The sequence below is a fragment of the Furipterus horrens genome, unplaced genomic scaffold (assembly GCF_987537825.1).
Source record: "Furipterus horrens unplaced genomic scaffold, mFurHor1.1.pri manual_scaffold_2, whole genome shotgun sequence".
Lineage (NCBI taxonomy): Eukaryota > Metazoa > Chordata > Mammalia > Chiroptera > Furipteridae > Furipterus > Furipterus horrens.
Window position 1 is genome coordinate 35,176,503 of NW_028327172.1, and position 6,776 is coordinate 35,183,278.

A 6,776-nucleotide genomic window follows, 5' to 3' on the forward strand; every position below is an offset into this window, starting at 1 on the left:
TCACTGTGGCCCTCCGATCAGAGTGCGGGCATGTGGAGGTCAGGTGATCTATGGAATTTTAGCTCATATCCATCTCACAGTGGGTCTAGTGGGTCCTTGGACCCATCCTGTGGTTATTTCCCCATTTCCAGAATTTACCATTGAAACAGACATACTTACCACCTGGCAGAAGCCCCACATTGGTTCCCTAAACTCTGGATCAAGGGCTATTATGGTGGGAAAGGCCAAGTGAATGCCATTAGAATTGCCTCTACCTAAAAAAAGATAGTAAATCAAAAGCAATACTGTATCCTTGCAGGGATTACAGAGATTAGAGCCACTACCAAGAACTTGAACAATGCAGGAGTGTGATTCCCACACATCTCTATTCAACTTTCCTATTTGGACTGTGCAGATGGATGGATCTTGGAGAATAACAGTGGATTATGGGAAGCTTAACCAGTGGTGACTCCAATGGCTGTCGCTGTACCATCTTCTCCAGCACTCCTGGTTCTTGGGACTTTGGACACAGATTTATACCTCTCCTGTTTTTCAGGACTTCGGATAAGACTATGTTACATCACCAGCTTTCTGGTTTCTCCACTTTGCAGATGGCAGATCATGGGTCCTCTCGGCCTCCATAATCACATGAGTCAATTGTTATAATAAACTCCTCTTATGGATCTATATCTATATTCTGCTGGTTCTGTTTCTCTGCAGAAACCTGAATGATAAGTTTAACAATTCTACATTTGGAAATCTGTACCATGGAAATTACCTCAAACACAGAGAATCCTGTATTAAAAAAGATGTTTATTATACCACTTTTTATACAGCTTTAGCCCATGGAAATTTTGGAAGTCTGACTATAAACATATATAAAAGTTTGACTAATTGTAAGATTGTATTATATAGATATCAACATATAAATGTGATGTCCCGAAACTAAACCTCGAGACCAAAAATTAGAAATTTATCTTCTACAAACTGTTAAACTTCAATTCAGAAATAATATTTCCAATTTATCTAAATCAAAAAAAAAATCAACATTGAGGCAATTCCACCATAGACTATTTCCTAAAATATATTAGTCAACAGACTTCTAAATTTTCTGGCATATTTGCTAAGACACCTCATTCTCTGGGAAAATGGTTGTGCTCAAAAGAAAATACAGTCATGTCTTTCATGACCACACTGATTGTAATAACACATACAATTACAGTACATACATTTCACAAAGACACTAATGTGTGAGAAACTTCCAGCTTTGTAGCAGAAAATTGTATATTTACCCACTGATTTTAGAGTAAGTCCTGTATTTTCCTAAATAATTAACTAGATCAAAGTAAAAGAGCCAAATATTTCACATCAGCAGAAAATCTCTCAACTCAATTTATTCTGTGTTGATAAATCTGCTTAAACAGTTTAAAACAACCCATTTTGCTCAAATTGGAACTCAAACATGTGTGAACTGACTTTGCATTGAAGTGCCTCCTATTCTCAAATCTTAGGTTTAACTCCTTCTCACTCAGTTGGGGCAACTGAGAAAATAGAAAGAACAAAGACCTACCAATCAGCACATTGTGGTCTTGTTCCTGCCACCAACTCAGTGTGTGACCTTGAGTGAGTCATTTGTCCACTCAGGGCCTCAGCTTCTACATCTGTAAAATGTAGCTTGAATTGGACTGAGTGCTTCCTAATATTCTTTCCAATTCTGAAATCCTCTAAAGTTACTGTAAACTTTGTGCCATGTTAACCTTATATTACTTTTCTGTAACACCAGGTCACTCTATACCTTTTCGAAGTGTAGGCAAGAGGTACAAGGACATGTCATTCGGTGCGAAACATAATCAAAAAAATTCTTGCTCTGCCTCCCATATGAGTGAATGATTCTCAGAAGATACAGGAAAAGGAGGAAGGAGTGCAATGTCCTTCACCAGATATCAGCAGGGCTTATTCCTGCTTCTCTGAAGTGCTTGTGTCTGGGCCCATGCTCCTCTCATTATGAGTTTTCTGCTGCTGGCACAATGCCTTGCTATAGACAGGCTTTCCAACATGATTGGCTGATGAATAAACCTAGAGGCAAAACACAGCTTCTTCTGGAACCTGCAAACTGGCATAAAACACTCCTCGGAGGGCCCTCAAGGGAGGAGTCTTAACAGAGGACACTTCCCTGTTACGGGAAAAATGAAAAAGAGAGGGCACTGAAATGTAAAAGCTGACCTAAGTGATAGGGAATGCAAAGGCTGGAGCATCTCAAGTGTGGAGGCCATTATGGTCCAGAGCATTTGCACAAGGCTTCTCAGTGAAGGTAGTCTGGAGCAGGCTTGAGGACAGGCAGGAAGTAGAAAGTTAGATGTTTCTGTGGGAAGTCTACGTGGCCCTCCATCTCCTGCAGTCCCAGAATATTATCCACTCCCTCAATATTATCCACTCCCGGAATATTATCACACTCAAAATGCTTGTCTTCAAAATCTCAGAGAAATAAATCTCCTATGCTGCTAGGTACCTATCAATGTCTATCCTGAAGGAAAGATATTTTCAAAGTTGCTGGAAGAAAATGAACTGAATATGACAGCCCAAGAAGCAGTATGATGAACCTGATTGGTCACTCCAAGGAATGGACAGGTTCTGCACATGACATCAAAGACTTGCTCAGATTATGTTCCACAATGCTTAAAATTAATATTTTTTTAAAATAATTTATTTATTTGTTTGGTTGGTTATTTTATTTTTTTATTTTTAGAGAGAGGAGAAAGGAGAAAGAGAGGGAGGGAAACATCACTGTGTGGTTGCCTCTCACTCGTGCCCCAAACTGGGGACCTGACATGCAACCTAGTAATGTGCCCTGACTGGGAATCGAACCATCAACACTTGGCTCGCAGGGCAACGCTCAATCCACTGAGCCACAGCAGCCAGGGCTTAAAACTATTTTTTGACTCATAGGTAAAGGTAGATGACTCTCTTTCTTACGTCACTTGAGAGTATTATAAAATCAGGAAGAGAGAGGTCACGCATGCCCACTGTACCAACAAGCTATTGCTATAAGGCTTCATGTCATTATCATTGTCCTTCATTATCCCCATCAAGAGATTAGTTTCTGAAGCATATTTTCTAGATAAAGTTAATCTTTTAAGTTCTGTTTTAGAAACTTAGCCATATCTTCCAAAAATACACCACACACTTCCTCTGTACTCTTAAGTGAGAATGTCCTTAAGTGTAATCTTTGTTGATGAGCATGTTTAATTCAATCTACATTTGCTTTGCTTCTACAATGTTACTGCTTTCAGAAGCATGATATAAGAATGTTTATCAAAATCGTTTGCAAAGCAGGAGTAAGAATGCTTCAAACTGAGAGTGAAGTGGCTCTCTGAGTGTTACTCAAAAACTTTAAAGAATAGATTTTGTTACATTCACTTTCCTTTTCCTTCCTACTTGGCACACAATATCCCATATAAGACCAGTAACTTGAGAAGAATTTCAGTAAAACTCACAGTGAACGTGACCCAGGGGAAGATAAGTTCCTGGGTATAAGCTGGTTCTACTCAGACTGCAATTTCTGACCCATGACACTGACCAGATTATCTGGGTTATATGTGCTTGTAGAATTGTTCTTTACTTCAGAAACGTTAAATGGTTGTAATGATACATTCTTTTGTGGTTGTTTGATTGATGTTTGCATCACCCAATCGACTGTAAATCCCAGATAAATGGGGATCATGACTGGTTTTGCTCACCACTGCACCGCCAGTACTCAATAATTTTATGATGAATGACTGAAAGAACACGGGACAAGTCCAGAGCCCAAATTTCTGGCTCCACTGGTTCTGTCTTGTGTGACCTTGGACAACCACCTCTGAGTCTCAGATTCTACATTTAGAAGAGGGTCTTCAACAAGATGGTCACAAAGTGTTCATCCACTTTAGACATCTAACAAATTTAAATTCAAGGAAAGGCTAGAAGATAGCATGAGTAGAGGATGGTCCAGGAGGGAGCTGGAGGAGAGGCAGTGCCTGGGGTAGTCAGCTGACCATTCCCAGGAAAGGTCAGGAATGACTCCCAGGAGGAATGTGATCCCTCTAAGGCCATCCAGACTTTGGAAAAATTGTGAAAGGAAAGAAGTTTCTCATTGAAACCATCCTCTACGTTTCTGCAATTTTCTCTTGAAACCCCATACCCCTCACCATCATCTTCACCACACTACCACCTCCAAAAATTCAAGCATCACACCTCCCGTTCTGTCCTGCTTCTAAGAACACGTTGAAATAAATTCATTCAGCTCTAAGTGCAGTTTTAGGAATTTCCTACCACTGTACTTTCTGCCATCAGGGTCTGCATTTTTCATCTCAGTCTACTTTGGGGAATGTTTAACTCATATTAGTTAATTGATAAAGATTGAACTTCAGGCAAGATGGGGACTTTTGTAGTGGTCAAAGGACGACTTTCATAAGGCTGCTCAAATTCTACCCAGAGGTCCCACTGCTCTGCCGGCCCTACCTCACTGCTTGGCCCTTAGCAGATATAAGGAAGTCAAAGTGTGCAATCCCAGTTCCCGCATACCACTTTGTCATCAAAATAAATATTTTGGTACCCTATCTCCCAGGGATGGAACTAAGGTGAGGCATTCACCTCACCTCAGGAGCAAAATTTAAGGGGGCACCAAAAAGCTCAGTAACGAAGATGATAATGCTCATGTAACACTTTAACATCAAAATTAATGTGAAAATCCATGATAAACAAGATATCAAATTTTTGATAAGCCAAGATCAGTATTATTGATTTTTTTTTTCTTTTGCCTCATGGTCCAGCATAGTTTGGCTGGGCACTTTCTCTGACTCTCACTTCCTCTCTTTCTGCTGAAACACAATTGTGAGTGCCGATAATGGAATGTGCAAAGCAGGCACACATATGTCCACTGCAACATTGTGTGCTGAGGAAGGACTGTCTGGCCAGCACCCAGGGCTCAGGCCAGGGTTTCAGGTCACAGCCATCCATGAACTGGCAGGGAGCCCTGGAGACACTCTCATCTGACACTGGTCCTCAGAATGAACCCTGCAGGGACAGTTCCCAAAGGTTAAGAAAAAGGCTTTTGATCCAGCCCAGCAAGGCTGTCCTGTATTGAAACCATTGCTACTGCACACAGAAAAGTCAGAGGCACACACAGGGTTTTCACATTTCCCCAGGCACCCACTCTACCCTGCATACTGAAGACAGGGTCTCTGTCATGAAACAGTGAAATTCTTTACTTCCTTTCCACCAAACAACCCTGCCATGATAAACTCCATAGACAAACATTATTGTTCACTATCACACTAACGGCAAATTCAGCGAGCTGTTTCTTTTTGCTGAGCACTTAGAGACCATGATAAGTGATGACAGGGAAGGATCCATGCTCTGAGAAACGTTCAGTGATTTCTGAGGACCCGCCTCCCACCGTGCCTAAGGGGCATTGGGGGAGGGGAGGAGGCTTCCATCTCCTCCTCAGTTAGCCTGCTGTCAGGATTCCAGCTCTGTTCAGCAATTATAGCCAGGAGGAGAATGCCAAAGAAGGAATGGTCCTTCATTTAAATAAATGGTGGGGTATTTTTGGAAGGGAAATCAATTCTTTGTGAATATAAATGATAGAAGGGGGCCACTCTTAAAAAGAAAACCAATACCATGTAACAGCTGTGGCCAGACCTGACACCACAAGCCTGATGACATTGGGGAAGGCAGGCAGGACTGACCTCAGGCTTCCCATAGGTGATATTTCTCTGCTCCTGGTGCCTCAGTATCATTGTGACCCACCCGCTGTCCCAATATCCACTCTTGGTCATCTCCACTGGTCTTTGGTAAGTCATTGAGGACCAAGTTTAGCAGTACTCTCTCATATTATTTTTCCATTTCACTAGAAGATTCTTGATTAATAAGAAATTTAAGTCCTGACTGGTGTAGCTCAGTGGGTTGAACGCGGCCTCCGAATTGAAAGGTTGCGGGATCGGTTCCCAGTCAGGGCACATGCCTGGGTTGCGGGCCAGGTCAATGTTTCTCTCCCTTTTTCCATCCCTTCCCCTCTCTCTAAAAAATAAAAAATAAAAAATAAAGAAATATAAGAGCTCATCCAGTACCCGCAGCCAGCAAATGGACAAGGTCCACCACGGCAGGATGCCATGCCTTTCTTTGATATACAGAAAAGGCCAGGCATTGACTTACACCACTGGATGACAATCCAAAGTGCATAGTAGCCTCACCAGACTCCATCTTGGTGCCATGCCTTTGAAAAGGATGGATAAAATGTGCACATGGAACTGGTAGTGTTCTTGCAGAGGAAGTGCAAGATAGAATACGATGATTTTGTACAACGTGTGCTTCAGCAGAAAACGATGAAACGGCTAAGCACCATCATGAGGCAACAGGATAAGCTAATAAAGGAGAAGAGCATGTCTCCACCCCACCACCTGGGTAAGGGGGATCCTAGACCCTGAGCAGAGCAGCTGCTGATAGCTGGAAAGTTTATGTACTAACAACCTCTTTGTGAAAGTGTCTAAAATAAAAGATTGCTCCATACTAAAAAAAACAAAAGAAGAAAGAAATATAAGGTATATCTCTAAAGATAATATATACCAGGCATTTGTAGTAGGCAATAGGCAGATATTTCATGGCTGAAAATCCTGTGAAACATACCCTGTTTCAATAGGTTGATATTCTGTACTTGGAGATCCTGTGAAGCATCGTCGGCAGCCGTCCGTCTCGAGAGACGATGGTGTAGCTTCTTATGAGTCTATCTGCACCGCTGAGAATGGTTGTGCAGTCCGACT

General features: G+C 41.7%; 1 pseudogene; it reads left to right on the forward strand.

Moving 5' to 3' along the window:
- The first annotated feature begins 6,128 nt into the window (after window positions 1-6,128).
- Window positions 6,129-6,443, forward strand: LOC150018142 (NADH dehydrogenase [ubiquinone] iron-sulfur protein 5 pseudogene; annotated as a pseudogene).
- The last annotated feature ends 333 nt before the right edge of the window (window positions 6,444-6,776 follow it).